Source organism: Rhincodon typus, chromosome 34, assembly GCF_021869965.1.
Source record: "Rhincodon typus isolate 14 chromosome 34, sRhiTyp1.1, whole genome shotgun sequence".
NCBI lineage: Eukaryota > Metazoa > Chordata > Chondrichthyes > Orectolobiformes > Rhincodontidae > Rhincodon > Rhincodon typus.
Genome location: NC_063365.1, coordinates 19,639,851 through 19,663,805, shown reverse-complemented (window position 1 = coordinate 19,663,805; position 23,955 = coordinate 19,639,851). Strand labels below are relative to the sequence as shown.

Genomic DNA, 23,955 nt, shown 5'->3' with positions numbered 1-23,955 from the left:
TCCACCTAACTTGCACATCTGTGGAAGGAAACCAGAGCACCCAGACAAAACCTACACAGACATGGGGAGGATGTGCAAACTCCACACAGTCACCTGAGGATGGAATTAAACCCAAGCCCGTGGTGCCGTGAGGCAGCAGTGCTAACCACTGAGCCACTGTGCCGCCCGACCAACTTGTCGAGCTTGGATTTCATTTCTTCCAGTTGGTCCCCAACCTGAACAGCTTTGTACTAGGAAAGAGTTCCAGATTTTGACTCCAGTTTGTGTGAAGAAGTGATTCCACACTTCATCACTGAACAATCCCCAGGGTGATTAATCCCAAACTCCTGTTCTTTTCTCATAATCCTGACCTACAGTATCCTGGGGGTTACCATGAACTAGAAACTGAACTGGACTAGTATATAAACAAGTGCAGGTCAGAAGCTGGGAGTTCTGAGGTAGTAGCTTATCTCCTGGCTCCTCAAAGCTTGTCTACCATCTACAAGGCACAAATCAGGAGTGTAATGGAATGCTCCCCACTTGCCTGGATGAGTGCAACTCAAACTGAAGAAGTTCAACACCATCCAGGTCAAAGCAACTCACTTGTTTGGTACCCCATCCAACACTCATTTCCTATAGCACTGACACACAGTGGCAGCAGTGTGTACCATCTACAAGGTGCACTGCACCAACTCACCAAGGCTCCTCCAACTGCACCTTTCAAACCCATGACCTCTACCACCAAGAATCACAGGGGCAACAGATATATGTAAAAACAACTACCTGCAAGCTCCTCTCCACATGGCACATCACTCTGAATTGGAAGTAAATTGGATTTCTTCACTTGCACAAGGTCAGAATCCAGGAACTCCCTTCTTAATAGCACTGTGGGTGTACTTATGCCAAAATGACTGCAAGAAGTTAGTTCACCATCACCTTCTCCAGGTAATTAAGGATAGGCAATAAACACTGGATTAACCAGCCACACCCACTTCCCGCGAATTATTTTTTATGAAGTTTCTGTGATTCACTTTTTTTTTAACGGGGCAGAGGTGGGCGTGAGTGAGGCAGATCACTCCTCACCCTTTGATCTGTCCTCACTGGCCTGGGATTGCACAGCACTTGGATGGGGGCAAGTTGCACAAAAGGCATTTGCTTTAAGTCTTTGTTGCTGGCCATAAGCTGCCCCTTGAGGCCAAAGGCAATGGGGTGGTATCTGGCATATGTGTGTGCTGCAAAGGATTGGCCAGATGGTTTAGATGTTTCTGAAACTAGAACAAATTCTTCACTCTCACTGCTGGCAGTGCAGCCGCTCAAATGATTTAAAGATTTATTGCTGATTCCTTAGATTCATCAATGAACAGAGTGAGGTGCTCCAACTGAAGGATCTGATACTTCTCTCTCTGCTTCTATTCAGGTCTCCAGCAACAGTCGAAAGGACATATCTGCTTTTCCCAAAACTCTCCAAGCCAACTCCTGCTGCTAGATCCATGCTCCTTCCTCACTGATTAAAGTCTCTTGCCTTCCACTGTAATTTTAAAAATTTGATTTGATTTTGATTTTATTGTCGTGTGTCCTGAAGTACAAAAGTATGGGAGTACTGTGAAAAGTGTATAATGTCGCCACACATAGAACAAAGTTAAAAGTTAAACACTGCAGTAATTATGGTGTAGCGCAGAACATACCAAAAAAGGTTAAAGGTTTTCACATGCAGACCTTCTTAGTTTGAAGTAGAAAATAAAGAAATAAAGATGAAAGTTCAAACATTACAGTTTTTCTTAAGTGTTTAGCCATGGTGGGACAGCACTTCCAGGAATCACCTCGAGACCGGAAGTCCATGCTGAGGCCACGCCGGGTTCAGAGACTGCCAAAAGATCACCATGCCAGGCTGAGAGACCGCCACGCCAGGCTAAGAGTCTGCCATGCTGGTGAGAATCTGCCACGCTGGGGGCTGAGATACCGCCATGCCGAGCCAAGAGTCTACCACATCAGTTGAGAGTCCACCACACCAGGTCAAGAGATCGCCACGCCAGGCCAAGAGACCACCACACCAGGCCAAGAGACCGCCATGCTAGGCTGAAAGACCTCAATAACACCTCAATAAGGTCTGCAGCAAAACAAAATCCTCCAAATCTTGGAGAGTTCAGAAGTGAGAATATTTAGCTTGGGACCTGAAAGTGATTTACATTGGGCTATAACTGGAAAATAAAAGCAGCATGGGAGAAGTAAAATATTGAGTGTGAATCCTCAGAGATTTGTGAAGGCACATCCAATATCTCTTTTTAAGTCTGTGCTAAATAAATTCTTGACTCACGTGGGTATCCAAGGTGATCAGAGACAGGCAGCAAAGTGGAGTCAAGGCTACAATCAGATCTGCCATGATTTTATTGAACGGTGGAGCAGGCCTGATTCTCACTCCTAATTTGCATGTTTGCACTTTTAGATGTGCATAAGGGAGTTAAATATTTTGTAATGATAGGAGATTATGAACCCAGTCAATAGGGTTCAATTTCTCTGTCTTTGATTATGTGAATCTGTCCACTACTGCTGTTCACTGTGCTTGATTGGTTAAATCTGGGCGTAGAGTCAGAGTAAAGCAAACTAAGATGTAGAAGGAGCTGAAGGCCTGAGCTGTGAGCACAGAATAGACATTTTAAACATTTAAGAATAAAACTTGTTACCCGTGGAGAAACTAGAGTCTTCTTTGCATAACTCTGAGATAGAACATATACAACAGAGACATCAGGAACAAAACCACTAAATGCAGAGTGTGGGTCCAAAACTGAAGTATCTAGACAGCAGGGTCAGGCAGAAGGAGACTGACTGCAAGACTCAACTGCAGAGTCCCAGCACTAAGAGGAAAGTATCCAGACTTGTTGACTGAGAGAGTCAGGGGAATAGGAGACAGAATTCTGTGACAGAATTCTAATGTTAAAAGCATACCAAGAAGAATCATTATAACAAAAGTTGTTGAAGTCAAAAGAATAATGCAGGTAGTTTAAAGGGAGAGAGTTCTCAAGAATCCGTTGGAAATAACCAGAGTGTCCTGAAATAGCTATGTTTCTAGCCAGTGGCAGTGCAAGCTATTGGTGCGATTAAACCAGTGATCAAAGGCTGGGTCTGAGCTCTTTGCTTGTAGATATGATTAGACACAAATAGCTCTTCAACTATTTACTTGTCAAAAATTTACTTGGATTGAAGAATCAGGTACATCAGCCAGAACTCTCAAAATCCGTGGAAAACTAATTCCTAGTCTGGCTGAGGTCAGGGACCATGTAGAGGACATTGATTGCTGTGTAGGACACAGTGATTTGGATCCCAGTCTACATCCAGTCTGGAGTCCACCAGCCTCACCTCTCAGTCAGAAGGCAGTATGGATTCGGTTCCTCACTCCAGGATCACATGGCCTGCATTGATGTAGACAGGTGTGGATATCTTTTTATTACTCAAAGAAGATCCCTGAACTCTCCAGGTGGGTGGTCTTCCCTTTCACTTTTACACTGGGGTGGTGCCGGCAGCGTAATGGTAATGTCATTGGACTAGCAATCCAGAGGCTGAGGTTAATGTTCTGAGACGTGAGTTCAAATCCCACCATAACAGCTGCTGGTGTCATTAATGATAGCCATATAACAATTGCTAACTGCTGGAAGAACCCAGCTGATTCACTAATTCACTCAGTGGTTGGCACCGCTGCCTCACAGCGCCAGGAACCCGCGTTCAATTCCAGTCTCGGGCGACTGTCTGTGTGGAGTTTACACATTCTCCCCGTGTCTGTGTGGGTTTCCTCTGGGTGCTCCGGTTTCCTCCCACAGTCCAAAGATGTGCAGGCTAGGTGGATTGGCCATGCTAAAAATTGCCCCATAGTATTCAGGGATGTGTAGATTAGGTGGGTTATAGTGGGGTGGGTCTGGGTGGGATGGTCTGAGAGTCGGTGTGAACTTGTTGGATCGAAGGGCCTGTTTCCACACTGTAGGGATTCTATTCTATTCTTAATGCCCTTTATCAAAAGAAATCTGCCCATCCTTATCCGGTCTGGCCTATGTATGACTCAAGATCTACAGGGACATGATTGACACTCAACTGCTGTCTGTAATGGCCTAGCAAGGCATTCAGTTCAAGGGTAATTAGGGATGGGTATCAAATGCTGGCCTTGGCAGTACTGCCCACATCCCTCAAAACAATCAAGAACACCATCAACAAGAATAACTGGGTCATCCCACTCCTACTTGTATGATGCTGCTGAGGTGGAATAGCTGCCACATTTGCTGACATAATGACTGTGACTGCATTCCTTTTGTCCTGTTGTACAATGTTAATTATATCAACACAGTATTATTTAATTATTTCCAGTTGCAATGCTTATTTCTGTGATTGAATGATGCAACCTTCTCCCAACTTTTTTTGTTATGAAACATGTGCCAAGGGGGCAGTGAGATTCTGAAAGCTATTTGACGTTATGGAATGTTTTTTGGCCCGAGGGACTGTGCAGCTTTAACAACAGGTCCAATTGCAACACAGGAAGTGCTTATAGCAGTCAGTGCTTCACTGACAGGCTGACTGCACACTTTTCCTGTTGGCATTACTGCAAACAAACCGCAATCCTGGTTCACTCTCTGTGCCTGCTTGCATCCAGGTACTTGCTCTCTACTTTCCATTTCATGTCTATGTTCTGTTGGATGTCCCACGAGTGCAGTTGTCTGACTGTGGTCCAAAACTCTCAGTGGCTGGTTATTACTCAAAACTTGTTGTCTTAGTTCAGCAACCAAGGAGTCAAGTGGAAACAGCACTGGAGGTAATGGCTGTGTTAAAGTTTAAGCTAGGGATATATGAAAATTGTGTGTGATTGTTGGCGTTATTAACAATGAATGAAAGATGGTCAGTGCCAAATAATCCTAAAATGATGCTTTTGGGTGAAAGGGCAAATGCTGTGCTTTACAAGACATTTGTTTTTATACAACTTATATCACAATATCTCAAAGCACTTTACAACCAATGGAATTCTTTAGTCACCAAGTGGTCAATATCACAGCCCACTTGTGCACAGCAAGCTCCCACAAACAATAATAATGACCAGATAATCATTTCGTTTTGGTGATTTTCCACAAGGGATTGGCTTGGATACTGGTGATAACTGCGCTTTCCCATCTGAGAGGATAGACAGAGCCTTGGTATCATGTTTCATTTGACAATGCAGCACTTCCTCAGCACTGTATCGAACTGTCAGCCCAGAATTCATGATCAAATTTCCATAATGGATACGTGTCCACCACCTTGAGACTGAGAATGCTACCACTGAGACATAATCAGTCTACTGCTCGATACAAAAGTCCCGCAGCATTATTTGAAGAAGTGATGCAAGTTCTCCTCAGAGCACTGGATAATAATTATTGCTAAATTAACATCACTAAAGAGATTACCTGGTAATTTACCTCTTTTGTGTTTATGGCAACTTAGTGTGTACAAATTGCCAGTCATCTTTCCTGTATTATAAATGTCACTACATTTCAAAAACACTCCATTGGCTGTAAAGCACTTTGGGACAGATTCTTACACGAGTGGAAGGAAGGAGAGAGCAGGAAGAACAAAAGAGAAGATCTGAGGTAGTATGGAAGGTAATAGAGATCAAATAACAAACAATTTCATACTTCAAGAAGCAGAGTGATATGGCTGTGAGACAGAAACAAAAGTCTGAATGAGTTGTGAGTCGCTATTCCCATTCACAGTGGAACCACACAAATTATGAGATGTTTTACTGTTTCGTAAGAGGAATTGCAAATCTTTCTGTAATCTGGCTCAAAACTATTGTTTTACTGTAATTAACCAGTTATAACTTGTAGTGGCTTGCCTCTGTTAGAATTTTCTCTGTAAATGGATAAACCAGTTTGGTAATGTTGTGAAAGTGTCAGGCATGACTGATATTTTGAAGTGACATGGATAGATCTTGAAAAGTATAAATTTATAAAGGTATTTAACATAACTGTGCAAATTTGTCATGAAGTAATGAGCAAAAACAGTTCAACTATTCTCGATTCTGTACAGTGTACGGCACTCTACAGTCCTTCCCTGCATTTACAATCACAAGTTATATTTACAATACACAATGCGTGACATATAGCCTTAGGGGTTTTACGCATATTTCAACTCATTACTACACTATGGCGGGAGTGTATTAGACAGTGGCCCTTCCCCATTGAGACTCTGCAGAGTCTGGCCCAAATTATAGTGTGCCTCTCCAGCACATAGTCCTGGACCTTAGAATGTGCCAGTCAATATAGTCAATACATGCGACAGTCACCAGCTCTTCGCATGGAAGATCAGCAAGTTTCAGACAGACCGAAGAATGTCTACAGCTGAGTGGATGGTCCTCAGCAGCAATTATGTTTGTCTTGCTGCATGTCCCTGGAAATCGCCCATACACCACAGAGTCCTACTGCTCAGCAAAACCTCAACAAAAGCCACTGCATCTGTTTCCAGATTGCAAAGATTCATTCCAGAAGGAGTGTAAAGCAGCCAGCATGATTGGCACCACATCCACAAATAGTCACTCGCTCCACCACTAATGTTCAGTTGCAGCAGTGCGTGTACATCCTATAAGATGCACCACAGAAATTCACCAAGGCTCCTTAGATATCATCTTCAAAGCCCATGACCACTACCACCTAGCAGATACATGGGAATGCCACCATTAGTGAAGCCCACATCCCTTGAATGAGTAACAAAAAATATGAGCATTTGTCTCTTCCACATTACAGCCACCTCAAGAGTAGCATTATGAGAGATTCCTGGTGAGGAGGAAAGACATGACACGGAGGGCCCTTCTTACCACTAACCAAGGTATGGTTTTGAAAGCTCTGGCAATGAAATATTCTGCCAAATGACTTTGACATTCTGCTCAGTGAACCATCCAACAGGTTCCACCATCTCATTGGGAAAAAGACATGGTAACATTTGATGTTGTCAAACCTAGGGTATAGGGTGTCTACTGGGTACATTTTTACCCCCTTTATAGAAAGGTTTATACATGGCGTCCCATTTTAGATCTCCAGACAAAATGGAACAAGACTGCCACAATAGGGCACGGACCAGATCTGCACCATGTAGAGCAACAGAAGGAGCACCCTGCACCTGATGACCAGGAACTCACCGTAATGGAGAGGGAGCATTACTCCTACATGCCCTGATTCTGAGAGAAGGCCAGGACCCTCCAAGCTGTATTAATTTTCTTTATTTTTTTTCCTGAGATCTGGGTGTCATTGGCAAGGCCAGCATTAGTTGCCCATTCCTAATTACCCTTGAACTGAGTGGCTTGCTTAGCCGTTTCAGAGGTTAGGACTCAACCACATTATTGTGAATCTGGAGTCACACACAGGCTGGACCAAGTGAGGATGACAGAATTTATTTTCAAAGGACACTTTGAACCAGATGGATTCTTATGATGACCAATCGTTTTCTCCATAGCACCATTACATAGGACCATTTCAGCCTCCGTGGTGGCATTAGAACGCCTGTCCTCAAAGCATTCATCTGGGTCACTGGATTACTAGTCCAATGAAATTATCACCACGTCACCATCTTTCTTTTATCTGATACACTGCGCAATCAGACTTACCACATGGACTGCTCATGAACAAGCCCTGTTACTACTTTTGCAAAGGCAACAAATGTTTGTTTGCAGCACTCACGTTCCATAAGGGACCATAAGACATATGAGCAGAATTAGAGACAACAAGGTGCAGACCCTAACCCTTGTTGTCTCGGATTCTCCAGCATCTGCAGTTCCTACTATCTCTGAGCAGAATTAGGCCATTTGGCCCATCAAATCTGTTCCACCAATCAATCATGGCTAATATGTTTTTTAACTGTATTCTTTTGCCTTCTTGCTGTTACCTTTGGTCCCCTTATTAATCAAGAAACTATCTTTCTCTGTTTAAATTCACTGTGGCTTGGCCTCCACAGCCTTCTGAGGTAAAGAATTCCATATATTAACTGGCTGAAGAAATTCCTCCTTATCTCAGTTCGAAAGTGTTGTCCCTTCACTCTGAGTCTGTGCCATTGGGTCCTAGTCTCTCCTACTGGTGGAAACATCTTGATGTCCATTCTATCCAGGTGTCTCAGTATTTCAATGAGATTCGCCCCCATCCTTTTAATCGCCGTCAAGTACAGACCCAGAGTCCTCAACTGCTCCTCATATGACAAGCCTTTCATCCCTGGGATCATTCTTGTAAACCTTCTGTGGACACCCTCCAAGGTCAGCACATTCCTCCTCAGATACAAGACACAAACTGCTCACAATATTCCAATTATGATCTGACCAGAGCCTTATACAGTCTCAGCAGTACATTCCTCCTCTTGTATTCTAGCCCTCTCAAAGTGAATGCTAACATTGCATTTGCCTTCCTAACGGCCAAATGAACCTGCATGTTAGCCTTAGGAGAATCCTGAACTAGGACTCCCAAGTCACCTTATGCTTTAGATTTCCGAAGCCTTTCCCCATTTCAAAAATAGTCTATGCCTCTATTCTTCCTACCAAAATGCATAACCTCATGCTTTCCCACATTGTATTCCATCTGCCACTTCCTGGGCCACTTTCCTACCCTATCCAAGTCCTTCTGCAGCCTTCAGCCTCCTCAGCATTGTCCCTCCACCTATCTTTGTGTCATCTGCACTCAACAATGCCCTCAGTTCCTTCATCTAGCTTGTTAATGTATAACATGAATAGTTGTAGTCCCAACAATAACCCCTGTGGAACTGTACTCATCCCTGACTGCCATTCTAAAAAAGACCTCTTTATCCTCACTCTCTGCCTTCTGCCAGTCAGCTAATCCTTTTCCATGCCATTACCTTGCCCCTAACATTACGGCTCTTATCTTATTTAGCAGCTTCCTGTGTGGCACCTTGTCAAAGAATTTTGTCAAAGAATTCCAAGAATGAATATGAAATAAAAATGGATCCTTCTTTGTGACCATTCACCTTTGTGAAGCTTATTTGGACTGTTGTCTGCGTAAAAAGTGTGATACAAAAGCAGACAGCTTTACTGTCTTCCACGTGGCAGGTACAAATACTTACAAGTGTCTTTGAGGTACCAGAATCCAGTTGGTATTTAACTGAAGTAACCACTGGATTAGGCTGAAGCTGTCTGCGAAAGGAGGAGAAAATAGAAACAAACTGCCAATGTTGCATGAGAAAAGCTTTCCCAGTACACCCTGCCAGATTCTGAAACAATCTTCATGAGAAATCGGGTCCCTTAAGTAAAACTGCCACCTACTGCCAAGTCTAAAACTAGACCAACAGTGGGCTAGTGGTGGTGGCTAAGAAAATAGCTTTTTGCAAATGTTATTAAAACAATACAGTATCATTTGGTTCTGTACTGAGTTGGTATGGAGAGACATTTCCTTCTTTTCTGTTGTTGCTGCTACCTGTTTGCTAGCTACTTTCAAAGCTGTAGCTGCATTGACATTGTTGCCTTGGACCACTTGATCTCGCGTTGATTGTTTTGAAGGAAGTGATTTCAAGTGAACAGCTCAAGCTCAACCTTACACTTTTTTTAAAACTGCAACTTAGTCACCTCTAAATGTAGCAAATGAAAAGTTCAGAAAACAACAGGACACATACAGCTGTGGTCAGTAGTATTGAGAATTTTCCATATGTGTCCAGTGGGAACTTCATCCATCTCTTTCGCTATTCTTTCATGTGATATGGCAAATCCAGCATTTGTTGTCTATCCCTAATTGCCCTTGAACTGAGAGGCTTGCTAGAGCCATTGCAGAGGGGAGTTATGTGTCAACCACATTGCTATGGGTCTGGAGTCACATGTAGACCATACTGGGTAAAGATGGCAGATTTACCTCCTTACAGGACACAAGTGAACCACACGGGTTTTTATCACAATTGATGATAACATCATAATCACTGGGAGTACCCTTCAATTCAAAATTTATTAATTGAATTTAAATTTCACCATGGTGGATTAGACCCATGTCTTTACGGCATGGGCCTGGGCTTCTGGATGATTGTTCAGTGATATTACGATGACATGGACCATCTCTCCCGATCATGACCATGGCCTCCAGTTATGATTATGGAATTGCAACATGTAACTTAAAATGGTGTATGGCAACTCTTTAAAAAAAGGAAAAGCCACAGGGAAATGGGGTTAGTGGGGAGATTGCTCAAATTCTGCTTTATAAAGTTTATCTGCAGAAATCTACTGCCTGTAAGCTGTGCCACATTAATAGGAACAAGTTGCATCTTTTCAAAACTGACATTTGTTCAAGAGGTATGAGGCAAAAGTGGGAACAGGATACTGAGTTTGTTGAATTATAGAATCTCTATAGTGAGGAATTAACGGGCTGAATGGCCTGCTTCCACACTGTAGGGATTCAATGATCCTCCAAACTGAGGGGCCAAACAGCCACTCCTGTTCCAATTGCCATGGTCTTATGACAGAATGAGGTAGCAGCCTGTTTTATATCTCATCTGACATGAAATCAATAGAAATAACGGGTTTAACAAGACTTTTGTGATAGTCTGGGATCCTCTCTCATAAAAAAATTGTTTGAGTGATTGATGGTAGGTTAAGTCACAAAGCTGTCCAGTGCCAGTGAATGACCTTGATGACTGTAGTAGCTTTTCAGAAACAAAGGCAATATATCTCTTGATTCAGTTAATGATGCTGTGTATTACTCAAAATCTTCTTTGTAAAATTAATCTTCAGAAATCCAGAGTTCTGTAAGTTATGCCAAATGATTAGAAACAAACTGCATGTTTTAAAAACTGATATTTTTTCAAGGGCTGTCATATTCATGTTCTATGCCCTTGTGCTTGAATTGACATCAAGGACCTTTGGCACACGCATCCAGTCAAGACTTGTTCAAGTTCTCCCATGTCATCCTTGTAGTGTAACAGTAAACAGCTCCAAAGTACAAACATGTCAGTACTGATAAATGAAGTGCTTAAGCACAAGGTCTAAACAGAATACATTGTGACTACAAAACTCCAGTCATTGGTGGCAACTGGCATTGTGCTGAGTGTTAAAAGTTAGTTCTCGGAAAGGAACATAATTCTGTTGTCCACCGGGTCCAGAATCTGTCAAAACACTCACTGAGGCCTTCATGTTACGTTTCCGTCATGTTAAAAACTACATTGCATAGTAAAAAGAAATTAGTCTGCCATTTTGACGGTGATGTCTTCTAATATGTGTAAAATAATTTGGCTACTACTTGTTAAAATAGCAGGCAGAAGAACACTATCTTGATGCATTAATGAAACAGAAAATTCAGATAGAAGACACAAACTAAAAGGACAAAACAGGTACCACAACGCAGAAGGTGAACATTCTGTAAACCTACCAAAAGAGCTACTGTGGAAGCCCCTAATTTTGATTGTTACAAAATGTTAATCATGCTTTGGCAATAGTAGATTACAGTAGCAGGGCATGATAGCACAAGTGAGGGAGGACTACACTTTCACAAGTGCTGCCTTTCAAATGTAGATTTAAATTGAAGGAGAGCAAGATAAGTATCCACAATGTCTGTTGTTCCACGTTTGTTCATCAGAGAGACAGTGCAGACACAATGGGCCAAATCTCTTCCCGCACTGTAACAATTCTGAAATAAAAACAGAAATTGCTGGAGAAACACAGCAGGTCTGACAGCATCTGTGGAGAGAGAATAAGGTGTATAAGGTGAGGATGTATTAGGCATTAATCAGAATGCATTTGGAATATTGTGAGCAGTTTTGGGCCCTGCATCTAAGGATGTGCTGACCTTGGAGGTGGTCCAGAGGAGGTTTACAAGAATGATCCCAGGGATGGAGGGCTTGTTATATGAGGAGTGGTTGAAGACTCTGGATCTGTACTTGACAGAGTTTAGAATGATGAGGGGAATCTCACTGAAACTTACAGAATACTGACAGGCCTGGATAAAGTGGATTTGGAGAAGATGTATCTAACAGTTGGAGAGACTAGGATCCAAGGGCAGAGCCTCAGAGTGAAGGGATGACCTGAGTGAAGGGATGAACTGAGGTGAGGAGGAATTTCTTCAGCTAGAGAATGGTGAATCTGTGGAACTCATTGCAGCAGAGGGCTGTGGAGGCCAAGTTATTGAATGTATTTATGAGAGAGATAGGTTCTTGATTAGTAAGGGGATCAAAGATTATGGGGAGAAGGCAGGAGAATGGAGTTAAGAAACATATCAGCATGATTGAATGGCAGAGCAGACTCAATGGACCAAATGCCCTAATTCTGCTCCTATATCTTATGGTCTTAATGTTTCAGGTCCAATGACCCTTCTTCAGAACAATTCTGTATCCTGGCCAAATATATACACCTGAATCAACACTCCCTCAAAAAAGGCCAATGTCATTCTGAGGAAGGGTCACCGGACCCGAAACGTTAACTCGGATTTTTTCTTCACAGACGCTGCCAGACCTGCTGAGCTTTTCCAGCAACTTCTGTTTTTGTTCCAATGTCACTCTGCTGTCTGTGGGGGCTTGCTGTGCACAAATTAGCTGCTGCATTTCCTACAACCCTTAAAGATATTTCATTGTTTATAGTACACTTAGGAACTTCCCTGAAGGCGCTATAGAAATCCACGTTCCTTTTTTCCCGGATAGATTTTGTACAACATCCACAATGTCCTCCTCTCGGCTGCACACACTGGAGTTGCCGGTTGCTAAGTGACAACCGCGTATCCCGCGTTAAACCTTCCCCCGCTCACTTCCGCCACCCAGACTTCCGGTCCACCGCTCAAATGTTCCCCCGTCCGGTTTCGTTGCTGCTGTGGCAGCTGCTCCCGCCCCTCCTCCCCATCCCATTCGTACCCCGCCCGGTACTTTCCCCAGAGACCAGAGTGGCCGGTGAGTGGACTTTTGGGAATAATGCTGTTGTTAGTTGTTGGGTCACCAGTCTGATCTCCACCAGGTCCTCAAGGAGTCTGAGTTGCTGTGGCAACGTGCAGGTTTTTTTATTCCCATATCCATGTCAGAGCCAAGGCTAGAGATTCTTCTTACATTCCATCACACGGATCTTCTCCAGTTCCTACAGCTTGAGCAGATTAATGCTCAACCAGTTTGGACTCATTACTGCGCACCTTCCTTGACCATTGAGTCCTGGAAAGGGACTTGAACTCTGGCTGAGAGATAGCAAGAACTGCAGCTGCTGGAGTCAAGAGACAACACACTATGGAGCTGGAGGAACACAGCAGGCCAGGCAGCATCAGGGGAGCAGGAAAGTTGACGTTTCGGATCAGGTCCCTTCTTCAGAAATGGGCTTCAGAAATTTCTGAAGACGGGTCCCGACCCGAAACGTCAGCTTTTCTGATGCTGCCTGGCCTCCTGTGTTCCTCCAGCTCCATACTGTGATGTCTTGAACTCTGGCTGGAATGGATTAGTGACCAGCCTCCTTACTCTAGCCATGGTGGAGGTCCTGTCAGGACTGCCTTCAAGTAGGGAACTGAAGAAAAAGACATTGTAGCTGTCAATCCTTGATCCATTCATTACTGAGCAGCAATGTTTGCGTTGCCAGATGCACAGAGTTACATGTTTAAGTGATTGAGATCCCAGTTATAGAGTCATACAGCGCAGAAACAGGCCCTTCAGCTCAACTCGTACATGCTTATCGAAACTTGATCAGCCAAGCATCTTACATACACTAGAATCCATACACTGCACTCACTGCCTCATCCATGTTGTGCTAGGATTATGGAATATTGAGTTTGGAGGTAACAAATGTATGGAAGAGGAAGAGCAGAAGAGCTGAGGCACAATCAGTGTTATGGAGGTGGATGCCTTGCTGCAGGAGGGGGCTTCTGGCTCAAGGCTCAGATCAAGGATGTCACATTTGCAAACATTGTTAACAAAGAGAAATTTCTTTCTCTGGCAAGAGTCTATAAACTAAAATTAGGTCATGGGGTGGGAAGGACTTTACATAAAGGAATTCTCTTCCCTCAAATGGCTATTGAAGCTACGTCAACTGCAAACATCAGAATTGGCCTTAATGGATATATTTTGGTAAAGGAGCCATCATTAAGGATTATGAAACAAAGGAAGATCATTGTGGCTGCAGATCTTCAGCTTTAATCTTAGTTATAGTGGAATAGACCTGAAAAACTAAAAGGCCTAGTCCTGTTTATATGTCCACTGGCCTTCACCTTTACCCTAGTACATCTTTGAATCTTCCTTCTGAGTATCTCATTGTGTTTTAATAGTTTGCTGCAATTTGGAAGTGAACAATTTGAACATTACGCTGCACATCTCTCTTGTACTCCATTAAGAAGCCAGCAGAGTTACAGCACTTGCTAGCACAATAAGTTTCATGTGTCAATAAATTATTCAAGTGACTTTAAGAACTATGGGTAAACCATTTTCACTACACCACGATTTATGTGCAGAATTTATGTGAAATGGATTATTGCTGAGTATGTTTATACCATAGCTATCTGTTTGAGAGCAGAGTTGACCTTGACAGATGGTGATTTCTTTTCCCTGCTTGGGAAGATTTCATATTCTGAAAATTATCTGTGTGAGTTTGCATCCCTTTGTGCTTTTAAAAAAAAAAAATCTGTTTCTCAATGTTGAATTTCAGGTGTTTTCAGTGCCAGGACCTCTGTTGATGTCAATCAGGATGATCAATTGTTATTACTTTTGAAGTGACGACACTTTTAATGTTTTAGTGCTTGTAACATTCAACCATAAGCTTTAACGAAGCAACTTTATGCTGTTTATAAGGATGTTCTGATTCTAAAGCAATGTTGAAGCATACCTGTCGCTTACGACATCCAAGGACTGAGCTGTAGTTCAAAAAACCTTGGCTGCACTAGCCTTGAAAGAAGCTACATGAGTAGGTAGAGATAAAGGAGATACTCATTGCAGTAGGAAAACTTAATCCTGAGCATTAGTTTAAGTTAAGTCACAAATTCAAGACAGAAGGATGTAGTTGCAAACTGGTGAAAGGAAAGTTGAGCATGAATGACAGACCGGTGATGAGGACCATAGTTTAAATATGTATTTATGTATCCAAATAAGCAAGATTTATGTAGATCCTTTAATGTATGAAAACATCCTAAGGTGCTTCTTGGGGCAATCGTTCAATGTGACAGAAATCAATAGCTTTTTGGAGATTAATGATACCAAGGAGATAGTGCAAATGAGTAGTGTAAGGTGGCATGGTGGCTCAGTGGTTAGCACTGCTGCCTCACAGGACCACGGACCTGGGTTTAGTTCCAGCCTCAGGTGACTTTCTGTGTGGAGTTTGCACATTCTCCCTCTGTCTATGTGGGTTTCCTCCGGGTGCTCTGGTTTCCTCCCGTAGTCTGAAGATGTGCAGGTGAGGTGGATTGGCCATGCTGAATTGCCCATAGTGTCCATTGCTGTGTAGGCTAGGTGGATTAGTTATGGGAAATGCAAGGTTACAGAGATAGGGCAGGGAGGTGGGTTTCGATGGGATGCTCTTCACAAGGTTGGTGTGGATGCGATGGGCTAAATGACCTGCTTCCACACTGTAGGGATTCTAGGATTCTATAATCAGCCGTGATCTAATTGAATGGTGAATCAGACTCAACAGACTGAATGGCCTATTTCTTCTTGCAATGTTCCAACCAAGCAAGAATGACAGCAGAGATAATGAAGGAGATTTTGAGATGGGACGATTAAAATCTTGGTCATGGACGTGGATTTTGGGAAGGGGCTTGGTGTTCATGGAATTTACTGACGGATTTCTACCATCTGCTCCCTCGACTATAAAAGGCCAGCATCTTGCCGCTTCAAAGGCAAACTCTGAAGATAGTAAAACAAACCTGGAACCTGGAGTGTGCAAACATGCTCGGGCGATGTTTATCGAGTTGGCAGGTTCTGTCTCTAACCCAGCGTATTTGCTTTTCAGTACAATGTTGTTCAAAGTCATAGGAAAGGAAAATCTGATGGAACATTTTTGTTTGGAGTAGAAGTGACTGAGGTACGCAACAAAACTGATTGCTTCTTTCAAGGGTTTTAGGAACAAATTATATCTAACAACCCCACACAGCAAACTTTAAAACTGTGAAATTAAAATTGTGTGTTCTCCAGACCCTGCATGAACAGCTGTTAAATTATTTGCTGATTGATGTTTGTCAGAATGAGTTTTCCATGACTCTGTCTGTAAAGTGTGTTTCTCTGGGACTAGAGAACAGCCCCTTGCAAGGCTGTGGAGTGCTGTGTATTTCACTGGGTAGGGTAAGGGCATGTGGGGAGGTTTGAAAGTGTGTGAGGGGGGTTAGATAGATGTCCCTTGTTTTATACCATTCCAATGTAGTTTGCAATCAGCTTTAGTTGAGTAAAGTTTTTGTGTTGGGCTCTCACTCTCTGTATGATGCAGCTGACCATCTGGGTGTGTCACTGGGGGTTTATTTGCACATTGTACAGCCTGATTATATTGAGTCATCAAGTCATACAGCATGGAAGCAGACCCTTCAGTCCAACTTGTCCATGCTGACTAAGTTTCCCAAACTAAACAAGCCCCATTTTGGCCCATATCCCTCAAACCTTTCCTATTCATGTACTTTTCCAAATGTCTTTTGATGTTATAACTGCGCCTGTATCGTCCACTTCCTCTGGCTGTTCATTCCACGTACGAACACCCTCTTTGTGAGGCCCCTCAGGTCCTTTTTAAATCTTTCTCCTCTCACCTTAAAAATATTCCCCCTAGTTTTGAACTCCCCCACCCTAGGGAAAAGACCTTTGCTATTCATTTTATTTATGCCCCTCATGATTTTATAAATCCCTATAAGGTCATCTTCCAACCTCCTACACTCTAGTGAGTAAAGTCCCAGCCTATCCAGCCTCACCTTATAACTCAAATCCTCCAGCCCTGGCAACATCTTGGAAATCTTTTCTGAACCCTCTCCAGTTTAATAATATCTTTCCTATAGCAGGGTGACCAGAACTGTACACAGTACTCCAAAGGTGGCCTCACTAATGTCCTGTACAACCTCAACATGACATCCCAACTTCTATACCCAGTGATCTGAGCAATTAAGGCAGATGTGCTAAATGCCTTCTTAACTATCCTGTCTACCTGTGATGCAGCTTTCAAAGAGCCAAGTAGCTGAATCCCTACGTCTTTCTGTTCGACAATACTACCCAGGGCCGCACCATAAACTGTGTAAGTCCTGCCCTTGTTTGTTTTACCAAAATTCAGTACCTCGCATTTATCCAAATTAAACTCCAACAGGCACGCCTCAGCCCTTTGGCCTAATTAATCAAGATATGTTTGTAATTTTAGCTAACCTTTTTCACTGTTGACTGTACCACTGATTTTGGTGTCATCCGCAAACTGACTAGATTTGCCTCCTAAATTCTCATCCAGGTTGTTTATCTAAATGATGAACAGCAATGGACCCAGCAAAAATCCCTGTGGAACACTGCTGGTCACAGTCTGGTTTTCAGTCTGAAAAACATCCCTCCACCGCGACCCTTTGTCTCCAACCATCAAGCCAATTTTATATCCAATTGGCAAACTCTCCCTGAATCCCATATGATCTAACTTAACTAATACGTGGGAAAAAGACACAGGATGAGCTGCCCAGAAGCCCTGCTCCCTTTTTGCTGAAATCTAAAGTGGAATGCCACTCCTTGCAGCCTGGGTACAAGAGAATTAAAGCAGAAAACAAAAGTGATTTGATTCTACAGTAGAGACAGGAAGAGAAAGAGGACAACTCCACTGTTGCATAGTATCTGCTGTACAATAACGATATCTGTTGGCTCAAGCTGATGAGCCTACAGACTGTAAACAAGCCATTTCATCCTTCTGGTTTATGCTCCTAAACAGTGCTTTTTTCACCCAACACCCCGTCTTTCTAAACTTTTCTTTCTCGCGCATATCTAGCTTCCCCTTAAACGCCACTCCACTACTAATCTCAACCACTCATGTGGTAGTAAGCATCACATATTGACCACTTTTGGGTAAAGAAGCTGCCCAATGTATTAGACTTGTTGAGTGCTGAGCTGCTTAAAGGAAGAAAGGCTGTTCCAATAGACGATATTGTATTATCTCTTGATGATGAGATTTGCTTTAAAGCATAAGGACTGTTCAAAGCGTGGATAGTATAGGAGGTAGGGTAACTGAGCCGAGGAGAGGTGAGTTCAGCGTTGCATAAGGAAGGTGTGACCATAGGAACATAAGAAATAAGAACAGGAGTAAGCCATTTAGCCTCTTGAGACTGCTTTGCCATTCAATAGGATCGTGGCTGATCCAACACTCCTCACGTTCATTGTCCTCTCTATTCCCCATAACCCTGCCCGTACTGATCAAGAATTTATCTACCTCAGCCTTAAATACACAAGGAAGTTGTCTCCACAACTCTGTGTGACAAGGAGTTCCACAACCCTCTGAGAGAAGAAACTCCTTCTCAGCTCAGTCTTAAATTTCCTCCTCTTTATTCTGAGACTGTGCCTTCTGGTCCTTGACTGCCACATGAGGGGAAACATCCTCTCAGCATTTACCCTGTCAAGCCCCAGATGAATCCTTTATGACTGGTTCAGGGAGAAAAAAAAATGTGTGCTCCCTCGAGCATGGCTTCCCAAAATGTCGGTGGGGACTACAGGTGGGGTTGCAAGATGAAACTTTGGGCTCATGAGCTGTGAGGCAGCAATGGGTGCTGTGGAGCTCTGACTGAGTTACCACTGGTGCTCCAACAGACAGGCCCCTGCTCTCGCAAGTCACGTATATCCTCCAAACCCCACCAGCATCTCCCACTTCCACTCTCTCAAGCGTCCTGTCCTGCCCCCGCCACTCCCATTCCCAGGTCTCACCGAGGGGTGTGACCATTTTCAAGCCTCAGTACTGGGTCACAGTGGGAAAATGTTTGGGAAGCGATGCCTGAGCGTAAGCTAAACTATTGTCTCCGTAATGGATTGTGTAGAAGAAATTTCCCAACTTCAAAGCCAAAATAATGAGCCGTAATTCTTCTCTGAACTTGAGCCCGTGCAGTCAGTCACAAATGAGTTAAATATACATTTCCTATTTAGTGAAGTCTCTGCTTTCTGTCTATGCAACCCCCACCTCTCTCTCTCTCTCTCACACACACACACACACACACACACACACAGGATCCTGTTATTAAAATGCACGCCATTGCTAATGTGAATGATATGGAAAAGCTTTTGCATTTTTTTGGCTACAGTCCTGTAGAAATATCGAATGGCAAGGCTGAAAGTGAGACGAGGTGTCCTAGGATTCTGCAGTGCTGATGTAATCACTGTGATGTAGGAGGCTGTCTCTACATCTGCTGCTCAGTCTCTATGCTTTGCACTTGAGCCACAAAGTTAATTTCTTTCACTTTGGCAAAACAGTCTTAGTAATAGTCAGAACAGATCGCTGAATTGTTAAGATACAGAAGGAGGAGATTTGGCCCATCATGTCTGGGACTAGCTGCAGTGATTCTGAAAAGAAAACAGCTGAGGTGAGAGTCTGTTTTTCTACAGATGCTGACATGAACGTGAAAACACCTTTTCAGGTGCTGTAGTTTTGATTTTGTAATGCAGCAGTGTTCAGTCTTTTTAGATATGGTGGTCTCATTCAAATCTTTGAACTTCTCAAAGATGTACAAAGGAAGTATATTTGTCCCACTGTGCAAAAGATTAGAGTGTGCCAATGGAAATTACTAAGCAACAGCAGAAGTCTAGTTGAGGGTTCCCTGCATCCTTTGCTCAACTTGCTCCCTTTCCAAGGTCTGAACATAAGTTAAAATAAGGGACACAATTATTTGCACTATTTTGGAGAGTTGTTTTAAAAAGCCATTAGTGACTTGTTGGAAAATAGTTTTTACTTAATGTGTTATCTCCCAGACGTGAAGTGGAATAACACATGGCCACTATTTGGATGTCAGCTGGGTTCCTTCACTGCAGACTTCCAAGAACTTACTGGGAAATTGAAATAACTGTACAGAGACCGGTATCCTGTCACCAAGTCACCATTTATTTAGGTGTGTGCACAGTACACTGGCTGTGATCAGCCAGCTCGAAGCCCATCCCCTGAACTGAGGAAATTCTAAATCTCCTGTTTATATCTGTCAGCCAAGTTCCCTGATTGGCCCAGATTAACAACCTCAATCAAGGATCTCATAGATAAGAAGATCCACCTGGTTCCAATCACTACATAAATGTTGTTTAGATAGTGAGACAGGGCAGGGAAAGTCTCTATCATTGTCTCTGATTCTTAATCTGTGTTGGGTTCCTGCAGTGATGGGTCTCAAAACTCACCACGGTGACCTGCTCTTGATGACTATCTTGGCTAACTTCCAGTCACCTGAGCTCACACAGCTCCTGGGACGTCTTCCTGGAGCTCACTTTGCAAACATGAGTTACTTAAAGGGAAGCACTGCTCTTGCTGAAGAATAAACTTATTTAGGCACTGCAACATTAATACAAGTTAGCAAACACAGAATGGAAAGAATGCAGAATTTTTGAGAACACTGCTTGGACCATGAGGTTTGCCCAGACCCTCACAAGCCTTTGACTTTATGAATCTCTTGGTATATCCACATTTGAAAGTTTTCCATAACACACAAAGGTTTGCGTTTAGTGGTGCATAGATAGATAGGGGTGTGTTGCTAATTCTTTCAAGCATTTTTATTTCAATGCACGGTTACTGAGCTGGCAGGAACCGCTTGCACATAGCTTTGGAGGGTGAGTGGGTAAATGCACGCTTTGTATGCACATGTGATCCAACTGGGATGGCAGGTAGAGGAGCCAAGCTACCCCACCCAGTTAATGTCATCTCCATGTCTGCTTCCAACATTACAACCAATGATTACCTGTTCTGAAGATTCTTCTTTGTCAGTTAACCTATTTTCTCTAATCAACCCGTTCAGAGATGTTATTACACAGCTCTGGAGCAGATAGGATTTGAACCAGGTCTCTTGGTCCAGGGGTAGGAACACTACCACTGCACTACAAGAGAGCCCCTGTTCTGAGGATACTAACCACCTAAGTAAATAAGCAGCAGGTGCTCTGAACAAAGAACATAAGACCTAATGAAACTGACTCATTAATTCCCACATCAGAAAAGTAGAGAATGAAATTATTTTACTTGGTACAGCATCCTTGCTTTTGTCTCATCCATTGTCAAGAAAAATAGAAGGACATGTACTTCATTCGTGTCCATCACAACCTTGCGGTGCACCAACGCGTTTCACGGCTAGTGAAGTGTTTCTGAAGTGCTGCAATTGTAATGTAGGAAATGCAGCAGTCAAATTTGCCACAGCAAACCCGCAAAAACAGCATTACGATAATAACTGTTACTTGTCATCTGTTTTTATCGTGTGATAGAAGGATAAACATTGACCAGGACATTGGGGAGAACTCCTGTCTGCGTGGGTTTCCTCTGGGTGTTCCGGTTTCGCCCCATAGTCCAAAGATGTGCAGGTTAGGTGGATTATAGGGGGATGGGTCTGGGTGGGATGCTCCAAGTGTCGGTGTGGACTTGTTGGGCCGAAGGGCCTGTTTCCACACTGTAGGGATTCTATGATATTCTCTTAGACATAGTGCAAAGGGTTCTTCTACATCCACTTAGAGCACATGGGGCCTTGCTTTAACATCTCATCTGAAAAGTGGCTACTCCAACAGTGCGGTACATCCTTCGAACTGCATTGAAGTGTTAGCCTTGAATTTTATGCTCAATCCACTGGGAAGAAAGATGCCCCAACACCAGCATCCTTGACCAGGCCAATGTCCGCAGCATCGAGGCACCAACCACTCTTGATTGGCTACGATGGGCTGGGTACGTCATCTGCATGACTAACACAAGACTCCCCAAGCAGGTGCTCTACTCCCAGTTTTGAAACAGCAAGCCCCAGGTGGATAGGGGAAGCTCCTCAGTGATACCCTCAAGGCCTCACTGGTGAAGTTTGGCATTCCCACAGACACCTGGGAATCACTGGCCCAAGACAGTCCAAAGTGGAGGAGGAGCATCCAGAATGGCATCAAGCACTTTGGAAAAAGTGGAAGCCAAATGAAAACATCGAAAGGAGCGCGCTGCCACACCAACGCCCCACCCACCCCTTCCCATGACCACCTTCTGCCCCAAGTGTAACGGAGCCTGCGGAAGCTGCATTGGTCCACCTACGGACTCACCCTGAGTATGGAAGAGAGTCATCCTCATCTGCAGGGGACCACCAATAAATGAACAAGCTCAAGTCTTAAGTTTTGAAGGTAAGTATACAGTTAGAGACCACTTAACTTAATCTTCCGCAGAAACCTCTGATGGCTTTCCTCTTCACTGTCCGATCACCGGAGCTTTTGCCTCCATTCCCCATGCTTGCCCTTGTGTTTGCTATTGTGGGTAGGTCAAGAACTAAGACCACTGTTTTCAAATTAGGGCTAAGAAGAAGGCAGAGTTTTTTTAAGGCAGTGGATAGATTTGTGTTAGGCTGGAGGATCAAGGATTTTTGGGGCTAAATGGGAATGTGGAATTCAAAACAAATAGCTCAGCCATGATCCTATTGAGTAGTGAAGCAGGCTCAAGGAGCTAAATAATCTGCTTCTCCTCTTTCATGTGTTCTTATGTCTGACAGCCATTCTCAATAGTTATTGCTTTGATAGCAGGTCTAAATGTTCCTCCTTGCTCTGTATTCATGGTTTGACTTCCATTAACCTCAGTATGAAGGTCCCCCCTCTTTTTTATCCTAAAATGATCAAATGCTTCAGGTCTTGCTTTATAGTTCAGCACAAGGGGTCTCAATGCAGTTTCTCAGCCACCCTGAACGTCTGTTGGCATACAATATTTTCTTTCCTGTTTTCACAATCGTGGTTCCATATTTCATCTAGCTGACTTCCACACTACAAGGTGTGATGAATTGGGAGGGAAGCACTATTTCGGCTGCAGCATTGGTAGACACAATTTTACAGGGAGCAGCGCTGGCATGTCTGGTCAGTGGCCGGAACTCTGAATTGGTTTGGGAGACTGACCAAGGTTAGGGATGTTTCTTGGTCCATTCACAGTTCTGGTATTTGCAAAAATTTGCCTTCCATATGGGCACCAGCCTGCAGTAGAATCAGTGCATGAAGTTGTTGTCTATTTGGATCAGTACACCAGGCATGAATGTGTTCATTCATCAACCTGGCACTTTGTTGCCAAAATCCAAGGTCTAAACAAGTGGTTCCATTTACAGGGGAAAAAAAAGAAAGAGGATACTTTGTGAATCCCAGTTCTTCACAGAGGCTTTAATTTAAAAAAAACTTCCAGTCGTTCAGGCGAACCTTAAAAATTCCGTGTGCTATTGAAAGAAGTATGGAGAGTTCTCTTACATCTCTGGCCAGAATTCTGTCTTCAAGGGACACTAAAAAAGTAGATTGCCTACAAGATGTTTACAGGATCTTGTGATGCATAAAATGTCTTATGGTCCCGTCCTAGCGCTTAAAGCTCTCTCTTTGACCAAACTCTCAATCACCTGTCTTAATATCACCTTATCTGGCTGGATGTCAAATCTTTGTTAACCGTTTCTTGATGTGCTTTGGAACAGTTTACTACAAGAGTGGTGGTATCTAACAAAGTTTTTTTCATTCAGTCACGGGATGTGGACATTACCGGCTGGATCAGCATTTATTACACATTCTTAGTTGCCCTTGAGAAGGTGATGGCAAGCTGCCTTCTTGAGCGATTCAGTCCATTTGTTGTTGTATGTTGCTCAATGCAAAAGTCAATGCACTTTAAGGTAATTCCTTTGCGTGCAGAGTACTTTGAGAGATCTCCCTGAGAGTGGAATAGCGATAAGCATCTGTATAAATTCAATTTGTTTCCCAAGCTACGACTTGGATTTTGTTTTGAAGTGGTGGAACTATCCCTGAATGTCTTGCACATAATGCTTTTTATCCATTTTGGGGAAAGCTTAAAACTCCCAGAGCTTCATTTGGATTTGAGGTCTGAGAAAATGATGGTTTGAGTGCATTGACTGAATTTGAGAGTGGAGATGAAGATCCCGGGGGCTTGAATTCACAAACTTCTCA

General features: G+C 43.2%; 1 protein-coding gene across 6 annotated transcripts in view; it reads left to right on the top strand.

Annotated features, from left to right (window-relative positions):
* The first annotated feature begins 4,538 nt into the window (after positions 1-4,538).
* The window catches only part of csgalnact2 (chondroitin sulfate N-acetylgalactosaminyltransferase 2), a 63,244-nt gene continuing 43,827 nt past the window's right edge, over positions 4,539-23,955 (top strand). For 2 of the 6 annotated variants that reach the window (XM_048616221.1, XM_048616219.1), the window contains exons 1-2: positions 4,539-4,612; positions 6,732-6,813. The gene's annotated coding sequence lies outside the window, so the exon portion shown is untranslated. Of the gene's footprint in view, positions 4,613-4,651; positions 4,772-6,731; positions 6,814-12,736; positions 12,835-23,955 lie in introns of those variants that run through there. The other 4 variants (XM_048616220.1, XM_048616224.1, XM_020511947.2 and 1 more) reach the window with 4 other exon arrangements.